The sequence below is a fragment of the Berghia stephanieae genome, chromosome 3 (genome assembly GCF_034508935.2).
Source record: "Berghia stephanieae isolate SIO BIC M18660-M18661 chromosome 3, UCSD_Bste_1.3, whole genome shotgun sequence".
NCBI classification, from domain to species: domain Eukaryota; kingdom Metazoa; phylum Mollusca; class Gastropoda; order Nudibranchia; family Aeolidiidae; genus Berghia; species Berghia stephanieae.
The window spans coordinates 64,840,353-64,864,908 of NC_088362.1; the positions used below are offsets into that span (position 1 = coordinate 64,840,353).

Consider the following 24,556-nt stretch of genomic DNA (forward strand, 5'->3'; position numbering starts at 1 on the left):
GATGCCTTGAATAATGAGACAATCCCAGGCATTTTGAATTGACTCTTTTCACTCTGTGTGTAAAACGTTACAACAGTATTATCAGTCTAATAATAAACTCCCTTTATTCATCTAATGACCAAATTTTAATGACCAAATTCTGCTATCCATAGGATTTGAATCAGGGTACATTGGAGGCAATTTGTCTTTGATAATAAATCGAATAATATGATTTATGCCCGATCTAAAAATTATGCTGCATAGTTAGAAGCTAAAAACTTATTCCAGACATTGTCCCGATCGGTCATTTGTTTTTCAACCAGACACGACAATTTCTTACACCAGCAACACAGCACTGCTAAAACAAGACGCAAATTTGGAAACTTTCGATATGCTGGTTTTTATAAAATTTTGGTATAACCGGAATAGTTTCTTATCCAATAACGCATTTTTATTAAACTTGACAATAATTGAGCTTTTTTTCTTGTTGCTTGTAAATTTCCAAATATTTTTGGTTTCTACTGCGTACTGAAATAGCGTCGTCATTTTTTCCCGGGTTTTATTTCTCGCACCCTATAATATAATAAAAATTCTTTTGCTGGAAAATAATAAATTTTCAATTTTACTTGCTGGTTCAAATGATCAAGTAACTATCAAATAAGGTACACATATTAGCAGGTCTGATTATCAAACGGAATTATGGGCTGGATTTAACATTGTTGTAATAGACGATTTTTTACGTTGGTATGAATGTATTTCCATAAAAACAATGAGACCATGATATATTTGAGTAATCTGACCTGCAAATAAGTACACATAGGCTTGAGAGTATTTCCATTACAACGATGAGCCCATGATATTTTTGGGTAATCAGACCTGCGAATAAGTATACGTCGCTTGAAATATATTCCGTTTTTTGACGATTTGTGACAGCACAGCGGACAATATCTATCATTATCTCAAGCGAAGAAGAACAGAAAAATAAATGGATTTCCCTTCTCTATCCCTAATTCTTGCCTCATTTGTCTCCCCTTTCGTGAGTTTCTCATGCATGAAAGAAAAATGATTTCATCGACCAGTGACCTTCACCTTGGCGAGACAACATTCATTTTCTCTGTGATCCATAGAACAAATTGGACAGGAAATGAATGGCTAATTCTGATTTGGCTCTCGTATCGTCCTGATAAGGAGATGAAAAAAATATAATTCATTGCTTTAAACAGTTCACTGAAAAACTTTGGAAAAACTCGTATTGAAAAAATTGGCCAGAAATCTCGTGCTTTAAATATCGATTGATCTAATGATCCCCATCTTGGCAGAAATGATAAGACCTGAGAGTCTTCCTTAAAGTCCCAGGTTTGAGAGTTTTTGTCAAGCTTAGAGTCATCAAAATCGATCAATATTTAAAAGACAAGTTCTAGGCCAAATTTTTCAATTCGTGTCTTTCAAGAATAAGGCGGTTGACTGGTTGTAACGATCTAGGGTTGGATGTGTAAAGAATGGACAGATAGACAATGCTAAATTGTGTGGATGAGGTGAGAATGGATAAAATGCGTGGACGATTGTGATAGGATAGATGAGGTGAGAATGGACATAATGTGTGGATGATTGTGATAGGACAGATGATGTAAAATATGTGGATGATTGTGATAGGATAGATGAGGTGAGAATGGGTATAATGTGTGGATGATTGTGATAGGATAGATGAGGTGAGAATGGATAAAATGCTTGGACGATTGTAATAGGATAGATGAGGTGAGAATGGATATAATGTGTGGATGATTGTGATAGGACAGATGATGTAAAATGTGTGGATGATTGTGATAGGATAGATGAGGTGAGAATGGATATAATGTGTGGATGGTTGTGATAGGACAGATGATGTAAAATGTGTGGATGATTGTGATAGGATAGATGAGGTGAGAATGGATATAATGTGTGGATGATTGTGATAGGATAGATGAGGTGAGAATGGATATAATGTGTGGATGATTGTGATAGGATAGATGATGTAAAATGTGTGGATGATTGTGATAGGATAGATGAGGTGAGAATGGATATAATGTGTGGATGATTGTGATAGGATGGATGAGGTGAGAATGGATAACATTTGTGCATGAGTTAACTGCCCTAGAATGGAAAAACGGGTATTCAACATTTGGCCAGAAAACTCGTCCTTCAATTATCGATCGATTTAAAACATCCTCATCTTGGAAAATACTCTCAAACCTGGGACCTGGCGAGGCTATTTACATCGATCGATATTTAAAGGACGATTTTTCTGGCCAAAATTTTGACTACGTGTTTCTCAGATGTGGCAGTTATCTGGTATAACAAAAGACCCTCAGCCAATCTATAAGACATCTCACGTGTATATACAGGGCTATGTCACCAAGGGTTTTAAAGATCAAGCAATAAACTGGATTTTCAAAATCCTGGCATGTATATTTGGTTCAAGACAATGTGTACTTATTTGCAGGTGTGATAACCCAAGTTGTTCTGAGCCGACGTACACTTATTTGCAAGTCGGATATCCCAAATCATTATGGGCTCATTATTGTAATGGAAATCTCAAAAAATGACGCAAGATAATGTTCACTACATCAATGTTTAAGTGAGCCCATAAATGAGTTTGGTTTTTAGACCTGCATATATTAGTGCATGGGCCAGTGGGCGAAACCCTCCCCCCCCTGGGGGAGTTTTCGCCACATGGTTTTTCTGAAACAGCAATATATCTTGAGTATTAATCCGGGTGTTACCGTTTTTTCAAGTGTCATTTACGAGAGTCACGACCCTTGAAAGGTCATTAGGTGCAATTTTTTGTGAAATCGTTTTTGTGCATAAAATGGTTGTTTATCACCTTAAAGTTGTTTCACATACAATCAATAATGGAGTTTTATTGTAATTTCTCATTTTTTGCCTCATATCATAAAATATTTTACAAAGCCATATAGCGTTCTAAAATCTTTGATAGCCATTTTCTCTATAATTTGAAAAAAAATATATTACAGTGTACTTGTTTCCCTTCAGGATGAATAAACAAGAGGGAATTTGCACTAGCACAATTCAGGCATGCTTCAGGGACATATAGCACAAATTAATCCGGGTGTTACAGTTTTTTCAAGTATCATTTACAGGAGTTATGGCCCTTGAAAGGTCATCGGGTGCAATTTTTCGTGAACTCATTTTTGTGCATAAAATGATTGTTTATCACCCTAAAATTGCTTCAAATGCAATAAATAGTGGAATTTTATTGTCATTTCTCATTTTTTGCCTCATATCATAAAATATTTTACAAAGCCATATAGCGTTTTTAAATCTTTGATAGCCATTTTCTCTATAATTTGAAAAAAAAAATCTATTACAGTGTACTTGTTTCCCTTCAGGATGAATAAATAAGAGGGATTTTGCGCTAGCACAATTCAGGCATGCTTCAGGGACATATAACACAAATTAATCCGGGTGTTACAGTTTTTTCAAGTATCATTTACAGGAGTTATGGCCCTTGAAAGGTCATCGGGTGCAATTTTTCGTGAACTCATTTTTGTGAATAAAATGATTGTTTATCACCCTAAAATTGCTTCAAATGCAATAAATAGTGGAATTTTATTGTCATTTCTCATTTTTTGCCTCAGATCATAAAATATTTTACAAAGCTATAGAGGGTTTTTAAATCTTTGATAGCCATTTTCTCTATAATATGAAAAAAATATATATTACAGTGTATTTGCTTCCTTTCAGTGATAAATAAACAAGAGGAATTTTGTACTAGCACAATTCAGGCATGATTAATGGGCATATAACACATATACATTTGTAACATTTGACCTTGCTGTAGCAAAGAAAGCTTACGATATTGTCTGGCAAAACCCACAGCTTTACAAAACAGTCATTATTCACCTGGGTGTCTTTCACACCATAATTTCATACCTTGGTGCCCTGGGAAAGCTCCAAAGTGGATCTGGTTTTGAAGAAATTGTGACTGAAGCAGGGCTATGTGCACATGGTTCTATGGATAGGGTTATGAGTGGAAAGAACTACAACAGGGCTATACGAGTGCATGTGTCTGTTTTGGAGGCTCTAGAGAGGCTTCTGCTTGCAAAATTTGAGCAGGACACGGATTCAAAACTCAGTAAAGACCTCATGTCTTACATAAAGGAATTCACCGAAGGAATTTCAAGCCATACAGCTAATAAAATTCTCCAGTCAATTGTGTATGCTGAGTTATTTTCCCAGTATGAAGCCTTCAAAGAGAGTGTCCGCTCAGGAAAGTACGGAAAAACTGCACAATACTGGATCCAATACATGGACAGAGTTTGGCTTCTCCTCCAGTTTCTGCGAGCTACAAAGACAAACAACTTTCTTCTTCATATATCTTGTTTAAAAGAACTGTGCCCACTGCTTTTTACCATGAATCACCACAATTATGCCAAGTATCTCAGTGTATATTTTGTGTCACTAGCCAACCTGATTCATTCCCACCCAGGGGCAGAACAAATGTTACAAGATAATGGATTTAGTGTCTCCAGATCAAGGACGCCTGCTGGAAGAATAGCAGTTGATATGACCATTGGACAAACAATAAACAAACATGCAAAGACAAAAAGAGGTATTGTTGGGTTCAGCAAGAGTCTTCCAAGCTATTACCGTTGGAGTGTTTTGTTTTTTTTTGTTTTTAAGGGTTTTACCGCGCTTGCAACACATTAAGGTCATATCAGCGCCAGTAAAAAAAGAGAAATAGGATAGTAAAAAGTTATAGAATTACAATTAAAGCACAAAAGAAAAGGTAAGACAAAGGGGAACGGGTTCAAATAGGGAACAGATGTAGATTCCAAGAGCACACCGTTAAAGTACTTAGTTTGAGATCACCTAAAAGTCTCATCCAGACACAAGCACAGGTCCCAACTAAGAGGAATACACTCAAATGTTTACCAATCATATAATATAATATGTAAACTAAACATAATACAATGCATAACAGAGAGATGATTTACAAGGAAAAAAATATCATCTCCCAAAACTATAACTATACATTAGACTGTTTCCCTCCCAGTCAAGAAACTCCGGCAAGGATCAGGACAAAACTAAGTAATCTCATTCCAAGACAATGACAGGAAACAATTGGAAAACAGGTATGGGGGGATAGAAGACACAGCATGTACCTCCCTGCCCACTATGGGAGCCGTTGGAGTGTAACAAGACACAATCGAGCAGAATATGTATCAGCAACCCAAAGAATGATCAGCAACAACAACTGTATAGATATAGACACCCACAAAGAATTGAGCCTTGCAGAAAAAAAAGACAAAGTGAAAAGCGAGTGCAAAAGATCCTCCAGGCATTTTCAGCATTTATCAATCCCTTTGAAGTTGAAGATGGTCTGGTCAGTCTAGCTTCAGGAATGAAAGTGCAAGAGGATGTTGCTGATGACCTGCTAGCCGTGGAAAAAACAGGAAAAAGATTGTTTGAAAGTTTTGTTGAAAACAGACTGAAGGAAAAGACTGTAGAATTTCACAAGCCATTAGAAAGGAACAAGACCAAGACATTTGCATCATTGAGGAAAGTGGTAACAGTGAAAAAAAAGACATGAACGTGGTCAAAATCAAGGCACAGAGAAATTTATTTGGCCAGCTTCTTGTTTTGTCCCAAGAGCACAGTGTTGATCTTCAAAAAGTTCTTGTAAGGATATTGTTTTTATGTACTTACTGCATCTTGAATCAAGAATCCCTTTTGAGTATCAATTATTCTTCATGATATAACAATGGGATTTCGTTCAAAAGTCTTCGGTAATGATGCTTCACTTGGGTTGTGAACAAATTAGTCTTTTTTCATGATATATCTATTGTTTTTACCACATCTTCAACTTACTTTTAAATGTGACAACTGGACATCAATACCATGTTTAAAAAGAATGAAAATTATGATGAATTTGGCATCCCACAAAGTGGAGAAAAATTTAAGGGTTGCGTACACTTTTAGTTTTTCCTGTTACGTAGAAATATGAAGGTTGTTGTTGAGGCTTGGGCCATAGCTTTCTTCAGTGCTACATTTTTAATGAACATGCTGTTTTTGGCCATATTTAAAATAATTTTTGTGTATCTCATGTAGTTCCATATCTGAAGCAGACGTCGGAGGTCATCTTCCGCCAAGCTGATCTATCTCTTGCCAGTTCTATTAAAGCAGCGCCACCTTTCTCAGCTTCATCTGTCCAAGTTCTTATCCCTTTCAAATACGTTATTCTTTGTCTTCCTCTTATTCTTTTTCCATTCATCTTTCCAGTCAAGGCGAGTATTTCCAAACCAGGGTGGCGGATAATGTGTCCTAAAAATTCCATTTGGCGTTTGATGATTTTTGTTATCAGTGATCTTTTTCTGTTTGCCATTTCTAAAATTTCTTCATTTCTTTTCCTTTCCATCCATGACACCCTCATCATTCTTCTGTAAAACCACATTTCCACTGCCTCCAGTCTTTTAACCATGGTCTTGTTTATGGTCCAGCTCTCACAACCATATAGCAGCACAGACAGTACATAGCAATCCAGGACTTTAATTTTTGTTTTCATGCTAATATTCCTGTTTTTCATAATTGTATGCAGCTGGTTGAATGCATTCTTCGCCATACCTATTCTTTTCTTTATTTCAAATTTTTGTGTAAAACACTGAAATAGCCCATAAGTTTAGATATGACACTTCATGAGATTACTGACAAATTGTTTCAACTTTCTGTGAATCTATATAATATTTACAAATTGAAAGCTTGTGCACATAGTTTGATAGTATATTCAATTTCCTTCAGTTTGATACCCAATTTGCATATATTTGAAGTAATATTGTAGTCTCCAGAGCCTTTGAAAGAAATGTTGTCTCTTTTTTGCAAGGGGACACAACTCACTTTTTTCAAAGAGCCATAACTCTCTTAAATGACACTTATTTTTACGGTAACAGTGAAATTTGTATGGCCAATAAGCTCTATTATTTGAAAAACATAGTGGCATAAACTCCCAAAGGGGGGGGGGGGGGAGGGGGGGTCCCAGTGGCCTAAGCACTATATGTACATGTTGTTCTGGGCCCCTTGTTGTAATGGGAATATTCTCAAACCAACCCAAAATACTTTCCGTTAAAATTATGTTAAATCAAGCCCACAATTAGCTTCAACAGTCGTGACGTCACTTTCCTCATTACGACGCATAGTAACTTCGTAACTGGTTCCAAACTATTGGAACAATGGCGGACGCCATTTTGAAATACTTCTCCGACGAGCATAAAAGTGTATCCAGAGGAGAAAAACATTATAAATCTGATCATGTTTTGACTTTTAAACATTCTGATCACGTGACATGTGGAAAAGTTCTTGGCAGCATGAAGAATAAAAACTACCGATTTTCTTTGTTTAGAACCAAGCTGCTGGCTGCTGGGCGGATGTGACATCAGGCTATTGAATCCAATCGTGTTCGGTTATAAGACATGTAAATATTTGCACCTAGATTCACGACTTTAAAAATGTGACCCACCAACTCACAGTGGTTTGACGTCTGGGTGGTTTGCATACTTGATTCGTGTACTGCTCGCTTTGTGAAAACATTGTGAGCAATTGTTTCACTGCTCACTTTGAAAAAAAACGGACATATTTTTTTTTGAGGAGTGAAAGTGAACGGATGTATGCATAGATCATAACACCAACCGTAATCCACCTCAACCAGGCTGGGCGATTACAACTACAAGATATCCTTTCAAGGGATCGATACTATAACCCGTCTCTCACTCATGTACCCAGATCATACTAGTTTAGCAGCTTAGAACGACAAAACGGCTAGGCGACTACTGTAAATCCTTCCCAGTAATCGATACTTTATCCCAGCTCTCACTCTCGTACCCAGATCATGCTGGTTTAGCAGCTTAGAGTGACAAACGGCTGGGCGACGATTACCGCGTGTCCAAGACTTGCTGTCACGATATTCGAACATTGACCCGGCCCTACAATAGCATTAGATCCTACACTGATTGAATCAGTCGAGAAGATTTTATCTCCCTCAATATTTCATCGCGGCTCTTAAACCGCCATGCTGTGATTCCGAATACACTTTTAGTGACACTGTTTATGTAACATCACAATCTCTTGGCGTGTTTCCCGGTTTACACATCGCGTTTGTGTGAGATCATGTTGTGATCATTGAATTCTATGCATGAGGACAATATATGGTATTTATTATTTCCGATAAAAACATTTAGTCAAACTGGACGAAAGAAATCTTGTGTTTGATACAGACGTATAAATAAATCTGTGATATATAATTTGTATTCTAAAAGAAGGTAAGACTTAAATAATGTTATCACCATCATTTTTGTCGCTGTCATCATCCATATCATCGCGTCCACAACCACTACTACTTATATTACAGTTATCAACATAATAATGATAATAATAATAATAATAATAAATAATAATAATAATAATAATAATAATAATAATAATCATCATCATCATCATCATAATAATAATAATAAATAATAATAATCATCATCATCATCATCATCATCATCACCATCATCATCATCATCATCATTATCATCATCATCACCATCATCATCATCATCATCATCATCATCATCATCTTCAAAATAATCATCATTCTAATGTATCATTACTACCTTCCGATGTAGTTCTGGCAATCGTGTATTCATATCTCATGTCAAACACCCCTTCCCCCTTTTCTCTCTCTCCCCCCCCCCCTCTCTCTCTCTCTCTCTCTCTCTCTCTCTCTCTCAATCTTCAATCTTCAATGGCTTCTATTTACAAAAGGCCCCACGGGCCCATCGCTGTAACTGTTCAGTTACAGTCCAATCACAACAGGCAACAGTCATAGACTACTTTGACGAGCAAATGCATTCAAAACTACTTTGAAATTTTCCAAGCATTCAACGTCCGTTATAACCGGTGACAGGAAATTCCAGTCAATTATTGTTCGTGAGAAAAAATTGTGTTTGTATGTGTCTGTTGTTGTAAATGCTTATGTGGATTGTGATGCATTGTATCTACGTTTATCGTACATTTTTCTCTTTCTCTCTATTTCTCTTTCTCTTTCTATATTTCTGCCTCCTTCTTTCCATAATCTTTATCAATACCATACTATTTCTTGCTGTTTATTTATCCCATCCATTTCTGTCTTTCTAACATTTGGAATTATTTTGATGTTAGGAATACTGACAATAACCATTGTGATAATAATGGGGATAGTGGAAACCAATATATTATTATTATTATTATTATTATTATTATTATTATTATTATATTATTATTATTATATATTATTATTATTATTATTATTATTATTATTATTCATTAATATTATTAATATATTATTATTATTATTATTATTATTATTATTATTATTATTATTATTATTATTATTATTATTATTATTATTATTATTATTATTATTATTATTATTTTATTATTATTATTGCTATTGTTATTATATAATAATAATGTTATAATAATAATCTAAAATTAATAAATGATAATAATATATTGATAATAATAATAAATAATAATAATAATAATAATAAATAATAATAATAATAATAATAAAATAATAATAATAACGATGATGATGATGATGATGATGATGATGATGATGATGATGATGTAGATAACCGTGGTGATGGTGCCTTGGGGATGACGGCTGTTTGTTTCAATGACGCCTAATATCCACTTCAATGATTTGCCGGTCTCTACATAATTGTGGAGGGGGTTGGTAAGGGGGGGGGGGAGGGGGGTAGATTTGACTATCACAAATGTGACCAATCGTGTTAAACGGTATGATATCACAATAATTTAGACGCTAAAATTGATGATTTAGTCACAAACCATTAAACTTGGTACCTATTTTAGTCACCTACAAAAGACATCAGGTGTGGTTAGTTGAAGTGACAGAATCTAACATGAGACCTTTTTATCATATTCTACTATAGAACCGATTTTTTGGTACCTGGTCTTAGCCATCGTTAACTGATAGCCTGACAGTGACCAAAATATTACGTCTGAAGACAAGTCTTTGGCCACAAAAGAAAACAAATCGTGAGTTTTATTCAATAGTTCAACCAATGAGATCACATGTTTCCCTGAGCTCTATTAACGACAACTCACTAGACGCTGCACAAACCTAAAAAATTACGTCAAACTAGAAGTCCTAGAGGGTTCTAGCGCAGCCATCGTTAACATTTAGCCTGACACTAGAACCCTCTTGGACTGGCAGTTTGACGTCATTTTTAAGGTTTGTGTAGCGTCTAGTGAGTTGTCGTTAGTAGAGCTCAAGGAAATAAGCTATTTCATTGGTTGAACTATTGAATACAACCGTAGCCATCGTTATAGCCTGATACTGATATCCAAAAGGACTGGCAGTTTGACGTCATTATTTGGTTTTTGCACGCCTAGTGAGTTGTCGTTAGTAGAGCTCATGGAAACAAGTTATTTCATTGGTTGAACTATTGAATACAACTCACGATTTGTTTTCTTTTGTGGCAAAAAAACTGGCATTTTGACGTCATTTTTTAGTCAGTGTCAGGCTATAGATAGTATGCGCTTGGCTAAGAAGCTCATAACATTGCCATCCGGAAGTAAAACTGGCCAACACACAAACTGTGTGTAACCTTGAAGGTTTATAGTCTGGTTAAGTGAGAAGTACTCATAAACGCGGATGGCAAAAACAATAACAAAGACATGAGTGACGTCATCTTCGAACTATCTATAACTTTACGATGGCTACCGTTCTAGTGTCAGGCTATAAGTTAGCAATGGCTACGGTGTCAGGCTATAACTTTACGATGGCTACGGTTCTAGTGTCAGGCTATAAGTTAACGATGGCTACGACCTGGTTCACCTCCTCATAATACCGTATGGAGATAATATGTCACCAAACATGTCAGGCAAACAACATAAAAAGCAAATCAGATATGCACGTACACGTAGATACAATGCATCACAATCCATACGACCATTTACAAGAACAGAAACATACAAGGACAACTTTTTCCCACTAACTATAAATGACTGCAATGTCCTGACACCGGATATAACGAATGTTGAATGCCTGGAAACTTTTAGAACAGTTTTGCTAATTAGATCTTTCATTAGAGCTTTTATATAACGCAATATCCACTAAATGTGCTCAAAGTTCTTTACAAGGGTCCCTGAGCAACAGCAACATGTAACCTGTAGAACGAGACATGACGCCTGTTAGGCGATATTACAATTTTTTCCGACAGAGACAACGCTGTTGACGGCCATGTACTCATTATGCACCTGAGGACGGTGAGAGAATGTGAATAAGAGTCTTCTCCAAGGACTCAACTATGCACTGAGCAAGGATCGAACTTAGGACCTTCCGATCCAAAAGCGATTGTCATACCACAATACCACATTGCCGCTTTCAAAAATTTTGAATGCATTTGTTCGTCAAAGTAATCTGTGACTGTTCCCTGTTTTGATTTTGACTCTAACTGAACATTTGCTGCGATGGGCCCGTGGGGCTTATTGTAAATACAAGCCATTGAAGATTGAAGATTGGAGAGATTAAATCACAGATGTGACCGAGTGTGTCAAACCAGTGTTATGCTGTGGTGATATCAATGCTAAAATATGATGGATGATCAAAATTGAATGGTGTCTGTTTTATTAACCCTCATGGGCATCGCCTCTTTTTCATCTGTTTTGACATCTGGTTAATTCTGACATAATACCGTTTTGATACGATGGGTCAGATGAAATGGATGGAATGAAATTAACGTTTTAGACAACAGCCATTTGTATGATTAGTTCTCACTCAATTCTATCAATCAGACTATAGATAGAACGAAGTTGACGCCATTCTACTCTTTGGTATTGCTTTAAACAACAGTCATTTAATGATTAGTTCTCACTCAATTCTATCAATCAGACTAGAAACGTGTTTAAAGTTACACAACGCTTTGTGTGCTAGTAGGCCTTATTCGGCTAGTGGATGATGTAAGTATTTTTTTCTAAACGCATGGCATCAATTTATTCTAAGGCAAATTAAAACACGAAAAAACACATCTCCTTTTTCAATGTCACTGAATGTTATTATCCCACTATAACACAACATAGAAGAATATCGATTTATGAAATCGAATTGTGTCAAATATAAATCATATAAGGAAGAAAAACGGCGAGCTTGGGAAATAGAATTTTGTCTGTCACGAAAATAATGTGTCAACGCCGAGCTTTTGAACAAATGGCTAAATTTAGAAACTCGTTGGTCACGCGATCTGAGATTTCCCGCCGTAAATGATAATTTGGTGGCCTGTGTTTTTTTGTCGCTGGCTGTGTCGTCGTCTTTCCGTGAGAATTTCTGACGCCATCATGGAATTCTTGTCACAGTTTGACCAAACTGAATATAATTAACGTGCGGATATGTAGTTTAGTGGTATGAAACTTGCCTTTGGATCGGAAGTTCTGAGCGATACACAGTTGAGTCGGTAAAGGCTCTTTTCTAACATTTTCTCATCGTACTCAGGTGCAAAATAACTACCTGGAAGTTGACAACGTTGTCTTTGTAGAAACAAAATATACTATCGCCTTACAGGCGTCATGTCTCGTCCTACATGTTTAACTGTTGCTGCTAGCTAGAGACACCTTGCAAAGCGTTTTGAGTGTGTTTAGTATATATTGCGTTATATATATGCCTTGAGGTACTGACTGAAGTAAAACGGGTTGCTGGCATAGTCGACCGACGTTGCAGCCTTAGCCTTCATGATTTCTGTACAGAGGAATCTCCATTCCTGTCTGTTTGATGCCATGTCTGTGATGTTGTTGATGTTTATCCATTTCTGTCTGTTTGATGACATGTCTGTGATGTTGATGTCTATCCATTCATGTCTGTTTGATGACATATCTGTGATGTTGTTGATGTCTATCTATTCCTGTATGTTGGATTACATATCTGTGATGTTGTTGATGTCTATCCATTCCTGTCTATTTGATGCCATGTCTGTGATGTTGTTGAGGTCTATAGTTGATGTTAAGCGGAGGTTGATGTTTGTCAATCGTTTGAGATCGTTGTTGAGTGTTATTGGCAATGAGGTGGCTGGGCGTCCTTTGTGTTCGGGTCCCAAATTGGTGAATGACACAGATTTAATTGCTTGTATTTCAGGATCGGGTATTTATCTTTGACGAGATAACAACAAATAAAAAACTGATAACAACAAATAACAACGGATAACAACAAATAACAACTGATATCAACAAATAACAACTGATAACAACAAATAACAACTGATAACAACAAATAACAACTGATAACACAAATATACTTAAAATCAATATACATGTGGTCAACAAAGGCCCTAATTTTACGTAAACAACTCCCGAGCCGGTATTTATCTTTGTCGAGATAACAACACATAACAACTGAAAACAAGAAATAAGAACTGATATAAATTATAAATAAATATATTATATATACATATAGAGATAGAAATTCCGATATTCTGAATTGAACGCTGCCTCTGGTGTTTATTGACATACAGATGTGTGCGTAAGAATTCGGCCAGTAACCCTCTCGTCACCAGAAATAAGTAAAACCGTTGCAATAAAACAATCATGATTAAATCGACATCTCATGTATAGTCTTTGGGTTGGAAGGGTTTATTTTCTAAATTGAATTTTAATAATAAGATAGCCGCTACCTGAAACTCGAACAAATAACAAAGACAGATAATGTGGACGTTTCGGCTCTCCCCTTTATAAAAAAAATATACGATGGTTTGTGGATACAAGGCAAACCCAAAATGTCCACATTATTTGTCTTTGTTAAATATAATCCCAATCATCTGTTCCGTTTCTTGTTGTTATTTTTAAAAATCAAATTTCACGCATTAGTAGTAGTAGTAATAGTAGTAGTAGTAGTAGTAGTAGTAGTAGTAGTAGTAGTAGTAGTAGTAGTAGTAGTAGTAGTAGTAGTAGTAGTAGTAGTAGTAGTAGTAGTAGTAGTAGTAGTAGTAGTAGTAGGAGTAGTAGTAGTAGTGTTTGTTAAATATAATCCCAATCATCTGTTCCGTTTCTTGTTGTTATTTTTAAAAATCAAATTTCACGCATTAGTAGTAGTAGTAGTAGTAGTAGTAGTAGTAGTAGTAGTAGTAGTAGTAGTAGTAGTAGTAGTAGTAGTAGTAGTAGTAGTAGTAGGAGTAGTAGTAGTAGTAGTAGTAGTAGTAGTAGTAGTAGTAGTATAGTAGTAGTATAGTAGTAGTATAGTAGTATAGTAGTAGTAGTAGTAGTAGTAGTAGTAGTAGTTAGTAGTAGTTAGTAGTAGGTAGTATGTGTGTAGTAGTAGTAGTAGTAGTAGTAGTAGTAGTAGTAGTAGAAGTAGTAGTAGTAGTAGTAGTAGTAGTAGTAATAGTAACAGTAGTAGTAGTAGTAGTAGTAGTAGTAGTAGATAACAAAACACAGTTATCAGTTCATCTCCACAATAAAACTATAATTTTACAACAATCCAATGAACAAATAAATATGGATGAGAAAATGATTCGATTTTATATCGGTGATATCCGTCTGGACAAATTCTCCTCTTTTCCTTTTCTGTTATTGACGTCGATAATACGTTTTTATTTACAGACAAGTCCCATCTATAATGTGAATGATTCATCATCATTAGCCGTCAAAACACATCCTTGGGGAAAACACGCACTCGTTGACAAAACATTTCGCAATATTTTGTTTTGGTGCAGTCATTTTCTTGTGGTTCTCCGCTAATCTGCATGAATTCCCCAATGTTTTCCAAATGACACGATGTTGGCATCATTCGTGGTACAAGAAATGAACAAACATATCAAATATAATGTTCATAATGAACCATCAAGTAAAACAAATGTTTTTTTCCGATAAACGTAAAACAAAAAAAAAAAAAAAAAACAAAAAAAAAAAAAATGGGAGACGAGAAAAATCCATATGAATCTACGAAATAATTCTGGTCTGCTACTCACTGTGAAAACACGTATTTAAAGATTGGATCTCAAAACTCATCACGAAAATATCCGTCAACGAAAAATGACTCTCATCTTGTCAAATATTATCAAACCTGAAACTTTATGAAGTTTGTAATTAAAAAAAAAAGAAGATTGGTCACACTGGAATGCATTCATTGGAAGAATGCATAGGATACAATGTTAGAATTCCAGAACAGAGATTGGATGAAATAATTTCATTTGTTTGACAAAATGAATAGCTCGAATGATTTTTAAAAAAATAACCGCCTTATTTTACTGGTTCAATCGTTTTATGCTATTATTTTCATCTGAATGATATCGTCAAAAATAACATTGGTGACCGGAGGTCACGAGTCGGTTTTATGTCTGAATGGTTTAGTGGGGCAAATTGAATGTATGGCCTGAAGAATGAACACGTGACCACATTTTGGTTTTAATATAAAAATGAAAATAATTTTTTTATTCATCCTCCGGGAAAATTATCTTTATTGTCTTTTTCAAGGAAAAATTGGTTTAAACCAGGTATCAGGTGTATATATATATATATATATATATATATATATATATATATATATATATATATATATATATATATAATCAGCATGCAGCACTTTTTAGTCGGTAAATCCTGTTTTAGTTGACTTGGGGATCCATCATTCTGACTAAATTGCCAAACCCAATTTCTATTTGCTTGACCTGTTCCTAACATGAGTGGAGACCACATTTCGTACTTCCATTCCCCAGGCGTTGACTTCACAGGAAAACTGCTTTATCTCCAGGCAATTCTCCGGTCGAAATGTTTTCTCTCTTCGCGGAATAGAAAAAATGTTGATTAAAAATGGAATAAAATATTGGTAAAGGCAACGACATGACGGTATAAAAAATATTGAGCTTTTATATAGCGCGATATCCACTAAACGTGCTCAAAGTGCTTTACAAAGGGAAACTGACCAACAGCAACACGTAACATGTGGAACGAGACATGACGCCTGTTAGGCGATATTATAATTTTTCCGACATAGACAACGCTGTTAACCGCCAGGTACTCATTTTAATCTTAGTACGTTGAGAGAATGTTAGTAAAGAGCCTTTTCCAATGACTCAACTATGCGCCGAGCGAGGCTCGAACCAAGACCTTCAGAACCGAAAGCGAGTGTCATACCACAAGACCACATAGCCGCCATTATAAGTTTGGTTCGTGGCCACGTGCAAATATTTGCAGGTCTGATGACCCAATGCAATACGTGTTGCTGTTGGTCAGGGACCCCTTGTAAAGCGCTTTGAGCACGTTTAGTCGATATTGCGGTACATAAAACGTCAAGTATTTATCACAGTTTCTGTACATCAGTTCCCTGTGAACGTTCACAGGAATTTACAAAGAATGACAAGGATTTGTCCCGGTTAATGGCGGTTATGATATAGCAAAACCAAACTTTCCCAACAACAACAAAAAATCGGCATGATAAATATTCAGTACACTATGGTATACACTATATATATTATGTGGAATTTCCACACCTAAACTTGTGTATTTAATGATCTACCAAATGTCCACATCTAAACGTGTGTATGTAATGATATACCAAATGTCCACATCTAAACTTGTGTATTTAATGATATACCAAATGTCCACATCTAAACTTGTGTATGCAATGATATACCAAATGTTCACATCTATACTTGTGTATTTAATGATATACCAAATGTCCACGTCTAAACTTGTGTATGTAATGATATACCAAATGTCCCCCATCTATACTTGTGTATTTAATGATATACCAAATGTCCACATCTATACTTGTGTATTTAATGATATACCAAATGTCCACATCTAAACTTGTGTATGTAATGATATACCAAATGTCCCCCATCTATACTTGTGTATTTAATGATATACCAAATGTCCCCCATCTATACTTGTGTATGTAATGATATACAAAATGTCCACTTCTATACTCGTGTATTTAATGATATACCAAACGCCTACATCTATACTTGTGTATATACTAATATACAAAATGTCCACTTCTATACTTGTGTATTTAATGATATACCACACTCTCGTCTGTGATTATCCTGTTAAATGCATGAGTCTGGAAAGTCGTGTATTTAAGAATTTCGCCAGAAAAGTCGTCCTTCAATTAGCGATCATTTTAAGTGACCTCCATTTTGCCAAAACAAAACTCTCAATCCTGGTAAACTGACTATCGATATTCCTAAGGCAGACCCTGAATGCCAATCCGTGTTTAATACATCAAACATCCCGTCCTCTAGGGACCTCAAAAATCGATTGTAATTCATTTTATTTTGGCTCCTGTAGTCTGAATTATCATTTCTCTGAAACTGGAAACTTTTTAATTTGAGGTGAAATTAGTTGATTCGGCTTTCCTTTATTTTCTTTTGATTTATTTATTAATTTTTGTTTTAGTTTTTTTTTTTATTGTTCGTTCGTTTAAAAATATCTTTAGTATTTTTTGTTTCCTTTTAAAATAAGTTTCTTCACCGCATCTGTCGAAAAAAAATAAAAAAATTCCTTTATTCATCCCATAGGGGAAATCTTTCTTTCGGGACTACCCCAGAGGGAGACTGGAATAACCCAGGCGTCAGTCGCAGTGCAACGCTGCAAACTGATACCTTTCGGGTACGAAGCCAAGACCGTACCGCTGAGCCACGCTGTTTGTTTGTTTCTTTTTTTTTTTTTTTTCATTCATTCTTTTTTTTTTTGTTTTGGGAAGGGGGGGGGGGGTGGTTGTTATTGTTGTACATCCTCCAATTAAAAACAGTTATGTCCATTATTATTCAATATGTAACTTATCCATTGTTTGTCCACTGAAGGACTAGTTACATAAAACTTCCAATGAGTTTGGAACCGGTGATTGGAGAATAGAAGATATGACGTCACGAATTATCGCCCCTGTTACAAACAGTTTACGTGAGACAAACGTTTCTATTCCATGTTTTCTGCCATCGTTTTGCCAGGTCTGGCGTTTAATGGAATCGGCGTGATACTTGCCAAGAGTCACCTGATAGTGGGAATGCAACTCACCACGACAATAACCATCAATCACGAGTGAGGCGAGTCAGATTTATAGAAGGAAAAACGAGCTGCCCCTGCCGTTGTTTTTATTCTATTCATTATTGTTGTTAATATTGTATTTATTATTGTTGTTATTGTTGTATTCGTTCTTGTTTTTTTATTGTATTTATTTTTGTTGTTATTCTTGTATTTATTGTTTTTATTATTGTATTTATTATTGTTTGTTTTTGTTTTTATTCTTGTTGATTCTGATCTACTCTTTCTCTCTCTCTCTCTCTCTCTCTCTCCCTCTCTCTCTCTCTCTCTCTCCTCTCTCTCTCTCTCCCCTCCTCCCTCCTCTCTCTCCTCCCTCTCTCCTCTCTCCTCCTCCTCCTCTCTCCTCCCCCCTCCCCCTCTCCTCTCCTCCCCCTCTCCTCTCTCTCCCCCCCTCCCTCTCTCTCTCTCTCTCTCTCTCTCTCTCTCTCTCTCTCTCTCTGTCCGTCCCTCTCATTCTATGCTCTACTTACCGATTGTTGGATATAAAAACAAAAACAATATCCAATTATAAATGCTATTAGGCGTTTCTATTTATTCTGATTATGATCTTCAATATTTCTAAACTTTAATAAACGTTAAATAATTTAATCGTCTGCATGTTTGGACGTAAAACGAATTCCAGAAAGTTATAACAGTCTATTGTGATATTTTATTGTTTCTCGGCCGTCTTTCTATATCATTTGAAGTAATGTATTTATGGGTTTATTTTTACGTTTGATATTGACTGAAGAAGAGTTGGATCCCAAAACGTTCTGTGTTTGCTGTTTTGTTGTTATTTTTGTAGCTGGGGAGCAGCGTGGCTCAGCTGTACGGTCTTTGCTTCGTAACCAAAAGGTACCGAGTTCGACTACCCGCCTCGTTGTGTGGCCTTGAGCAAGTCACCTCGCCCTAGCTCACTTTGCGGCGCTGCTCTGCGGCTGACGCCTGTGTTATTCCAGTCTTCCCTTGGGATAGACCCTAAAGACAAATTTCCCCTTGGGGATGAATAAAGGGAATTTTATTTATTTATTTTATTATTTTGTTTTTATTTATTTTATCATTTCTTAATAATATTTTACTCCACAGCTTATGGCAGCTTTGTATCACAAAGTCACAACATTGAAACACAGTGTGAAAATCTCACACTTCCTATTAATTTCTTATTTGGTTAATTCTAAATTTCCATTTAGGGCCCTGATCCATTCAGGCCCCGATCTATTTAGGGCCCAATCCATTCAACGCCCCGATCCATTCGGGTCTCGAATAATTCAGACCCCGATCCATTCGGGCCTCGATTAATCCAGACCCCGATCCATTCGGGCCTCGATTAATTCAGACCCCGATCCATTCGGGCCTCGATTAATTCAGACCTCGATCCATTCGGGCCTCGATTCACTCAGACCCCGATCCATCAGACACCGATATATTCAGGCCCCTTTTCATTTAAGCAGAATACTCGTTTACTATTCTAGGCCACAATTTTTGGTTTTAAGTGAAATTTGAAATACTTTTTATTCGGTGAAAAATACGGATTGTCAAAAATGTTGACAAAACCAGAACGTGTGTGTGTGTGTGTGTGGGATTTCCCGTTGTGTGTGTAGAGAGGGGAAAGTCAACATTGTGTTAAATCTGGGTCCATATTTGTGGAATGATTTAAAATGCGTTTTGTTTGTTTTATCAAGTATTCTATTGTGGATCGAAATCGCCTTGTGGACGGCCATTGGGATCCTTAGAATTCAATCTAATTCAGTTCATATATTTCTCTCTTTCTCTTTCACACGCACACACACACACACACTCATACACATACACACATACACACACGCGCGCGCACACGCACACACACTTACACACAAATACACATACTCATACTCATAGTCTCTCTCTCTCACTCACAAACACACACACACACACGCAAACGCACACACAAATCCACATACCCATACCCATAGTCTCTCTCTCACTCACACACACACACACACACACACACACACACACATACACACGCATACTTTCTTTCTCTCAATCTCTCTATTTCATTTTCTCTCGATTTATCTTTATCTCATAATCCGCCTTTTACTTTTCCTCTCTCATTATCTCCATCTCTACTCTCTCTCTCTCTCTCTCACACACACACACACACACTCCCTCATTCTCTCTCACCATTTCTCTCACTCTCTCTCACTCTCTCTCCCACTCTTTCTCTCTCTCACCCTCTCTCACCCTCTCTCTCTCTCACTTCTCCCACTCTTTATCTCTCTCACTCTCTCACTCTTTCTCTCTTTCATCTCTCCCTCCCTCTCTCACTCTTTCTCTCTCTCACTCCCTCTCCCACTCTCTCTCACTCTCAAACTCTCTCTCACATACACTCTCTCTTTTTCTTTCCTTCCTTCACTCTCACTCCTTCTATCTCTCTCTTTATCTTTCCGTCTCTTTCTCTCTCTCTCTCTCTCGCACTCTCTCTCATTCTCTCTAACTCTATGTCTCTCTCTCTCACTCTCTCTCACTCTCATTCCCTCTCACCCTCTCTCACTCTCTCTCACTATTTCTCTCTCTCTCACTCTATCCCTCTGTCTCTCTCTCTCTCACTCTATCTCAAACACTGTCTCTTTCTTTCTCTCTCACACTCTTTCTACCTCTCTCTCTCTCTATCTCTCTCTCTTTCTCTTTCCCTTACCTCCCCACCTTTCTCTCTCACTCTCTCTCTCTATTTCTCTCTCACACTCTCTTTCTTTCTCTCTCTCTCTCTCTCTCTCTCTCTCTAACATTCACACACACACACAACATACACACTGTTATCTCTCTCTCTCTCTCTCTCTCTCTCTCTCTCTTTCTCTCTCTCTCTCTCTCCCTTGCCACCATTCGTCCCCCGTCCCCTGTCCCATCTTTCCCAATTTCCATGGCCATCACTAAATCACCGAATTTCGATCCAGAGACCCATTTTGAAGCAGTTTGAACCGACAACCGTGGCAATTACCGGAGTTTCTACTGGCTTACTTCAAAGTGCTTTTCATCAGATCTAAATTTGACCCGGCTACTTTATCACCGCTGGTGCGTGAGTTGACAAGTAGGACGGCTAGATAAAGAGGGGTGGGGGTGGAGAGGGGAGGGGGACTAGAAGTTAATGCAGATTGTAACCGTAGGTGGTTAGGCTGTAACCAGGGTTGCCAGTTTGTAATATTTCAATGTCAAAGTCCAACTAGAAAAAAGGAGTTTGGCATTTTTGTATTTTTTAAAAATATCCTAAGAACTAATATATTATATTTATTCAATGGATGCTGTGCGTTTATTTAAATTACTCACAACTCGACGGAATACCGAATTTCTCTGTCGTCGATCTGTTTTTTTTTAGTCATGTATTTATGTTTTTATTGGGGTTTTTTTGTAGTTGACTGAAGAAGGGTTTGGGACCGAAACGTACCCCTTATGTTTTTAAAAAAAAGCTGTTACATGTTATATTATTGTGTGCTAGAAATGAGCACAAAATAGGCCTTGTCTGCTTTTGTTGAGTTCCCCCCCCCCCCCCCATCTTTTCACCAAATACGTTATTTGATTGAATTGTCAAATGTATTTTATGTGACTTGTGTGTTGGTGTTTTTGATGCCTTGTTCGTGCTCTTGTTGTTTAGATATTATATTGGTAGATTTGGTCTCGCAGTGTTATTGTATTCTGGATAAACAATGTCTTGTTTTTTTTTGTTTTTTTTTTTTTTGTTTTTTTTTTTAATTTTAAGCGCTTGATGTTCGACGAAAGGTGCTATGGAAATATGCTTATTATTATTATCATTATTATTATTATAATTATTATTATTATTATTATTATTATTATTATTATTATTATTATTATTACTATCATTATTATTTTTATTATTTTATTGTATTCATTGTGTGTCGATTACTGTTTGAATAGCAAGGAGAGGATTAAAATGTCACAAGTTTGTCTCTCCGTTTCCACGACAGAAATCATCAACAAACGATGACCTTGTTTCTTTGTTCAAAACATAAAATGATCACAGATGACAATATAGAACACATTTCGACATATGATAAAGGCTCCTGGCTTTACTCACAATTCTTATATATATATATATATATAATATATATATATATATATATATAAACCAAAACCATTAAATAATAGTGTTAAACCTTGTGATAAAAGAATCTACTTATCAAATATTTCAAGTATAATGTTGTTTAAAATCTACAATATTGTTTCGACCGTTCGGTCTCTTCAGGAAGTGAAACAAAATTACACTTTAAATATTTTATATGTATTTGTGTGTGTGTGTGTGTGTGTGTGTGTGTGTTTGTATATATATATATATATATATATAATCTATGTGTGTATATGTGTGTGTGTATGTGCCTGTGTTTTTGATACATAAAAACTGATTCCATTAATGATTATGACAATAATTACAAACTGATATAATTGAATAGTTTGATAGAATTCAATTTGCCCCGATAACCCGTAGGCAGAACATGCCGTAATCGAGTTCTCTATCCATTATTTTGTATTTTCTGTTTTCCGAATACAATACCCTTCTCCTAATTCCATCGACCAAATTCTCTATTACGATTACTTGATCATTTGTGACCGATCTTTTCCTGAAGGTGTTATGTGGGAATGAACCAAAAAGTGAGTCTTGAAGAAAATGCTTAACATTTAAACTTTCAGTTCAAATAAATATAAAATATGAAATTGACGTCGCTCAGATCTTATTATTGTTTTTAGACAACCATTCTAATTATTAGTTCTCACTAAATTACATCAATCAGACTAAATATTCAAGGTTACACATAGCGTTGTGTGTTGGTTCATTATAATTGGCTAGTAGATATGGTGACCAGTTTACTTAAAGGCATAGCACGAATACTTTAAGAAGGAAGAACGAATGTTTTCTGTGACACCGCCAAAAGAGTTGACATTTTCAATTCCCGACCTTTATATGTCAATATTAACCTCAACGTTCATCATGTGTGTCATTCCGACCTCTTACCGAAACGACTTGCACGGACACATTTTACTGTGTAGACAAAAATGATCGTATCCCGATTTTATAATTAATCTGCCGGGCTTTGAAAAAATGATGTATTGGAATTATTTTCGCGAAAAATCTCGTCCTTCAAATAAACACGGATTATAATGCTCCTCATTTGGACAAAGATTATCAAACCCGAGACTGTAATGAAGAGTTGCCGAATTCCCAGGTTTGAGAGTTTTTGCCAAGATGAGGGTCGTTTTAAACAATCGATATTTAAAGGACGAATTTCTGGCCAAAATTTTAAATACGTGTTTTTATTAAACAGTAAATCAGGAATTGTCTTCAGCATTTATTTTCGAATTCATTACGTCTCGCTGAGGGACCAATCTTGGGAAACTCTTTTTTTCAATGAATTTTTCATTAATTCTGTTAATGGAATCTCGGATCCCAAATGACTGATGAATTCGCAAAGCTTTTTGGTAGACAATGGAATCAATTTATATTTAGCCGATATCTTGCTGTGCAGATAGCTGGGAAGATAGCGATAATGTTTATTGACTTGAAAAAATAGTCAATATCGTTGTGAAGTAAGGCGATTTGATGGAGGGAAATGGGAATCGCATAGGATGTGCAGGCAGACGATTGAAATCGATTAACAAAATAAACTAAAATTGCTATGGACTTTAAATTAAATGACAATACAGCATGATTGCATGATAGACAAAAAAAAAGAGGGAGAGAGTTTGAGACAGAGAACGGTGGATAGTCGTAGAGAGAGGAAAGAAGCACGGAGAGATAGATAGATAGATAGAGAGAGAGAGAGCGAGAGAAGAGAGAGAGAAGGGAACCAGGAAGAGAGAGAGAGAGAGAGAGAGTGAGAGAGAGAGTGAGAGAGAGAGAAAGAAAAGGTGAAATACAAAATAGGGTCGGGATAGAGAGAGAAGGATGGTTAGCGAACAAGAGAGAGAGAAAAGAGAGAGGGAGAGAGAACGACGATGGAGTACGAGAGAAAAAGAGATATCAAATGAGAGATAAAGAACGAAAGAAGGAAAATAAGAAAGATAGGGAGAGTAGAGACAGAGAGAGAAAAATTAGAGAGAAAAAGAGAGGCAAAGAAAAAAAAAGGTAAGAATTATAGAGAAAGAGAAGATAAAGAAAGAGTCGCCCAGACTATAGCCATTGGGTCCGTGGAGCTGGAGCTTATCCCAGTTTCGATAGCGGAAGGGGGAATCGATCTCGGTCTGATTGCGTGTGAAGCGACAGCTCTACCAATGAGCTATTGGGATCCCAAAAGAGGGAGAGTAGATAGAGAAGAATGAGGGATATGGAAAGAGAGAGAGAGAGAGAGAGAGAGAGAGAGAGAGAGAGAGAAAGATAAAGAGAAAGAGCGATAATGAAAGAGAAATGGAGTGAGAGGTAGACAGAGCGAGAAGATGGAGAAAAATGCAAAGAGAGAGAGAGAGAGAGAGAGAGAGAGAGAGAGAGAGAGAGAGAGTTAATCTTGCAGCTTAATCTTCATCGTGTATTTACGTGGCCGTC

General features: G+C 36.3%; 1 protein-coding gene across 1 annotated transcript in view; it reads left to right on the forward strand.

Annotated features, from left to right (window-relative positions):
- The first annotated feature begins 7,934 nt into the window (after positions 1-7,934).
- LOC144968207 (uncharacterized) overlaps positions 7,935-24,556 on the forward strand; it is an 85,039-nt gene continuing 68,417 nt past the window's right edge. Inside the window, exon 1 of the mRNA XM_078906326.1 lies at positions 7,935-8,288. The gene's annotated coding sequence lies outside the window, so the exon portion shown is untranslated. The remainder of the gene's footprint in view (positions 8,289-24,556) is intronic.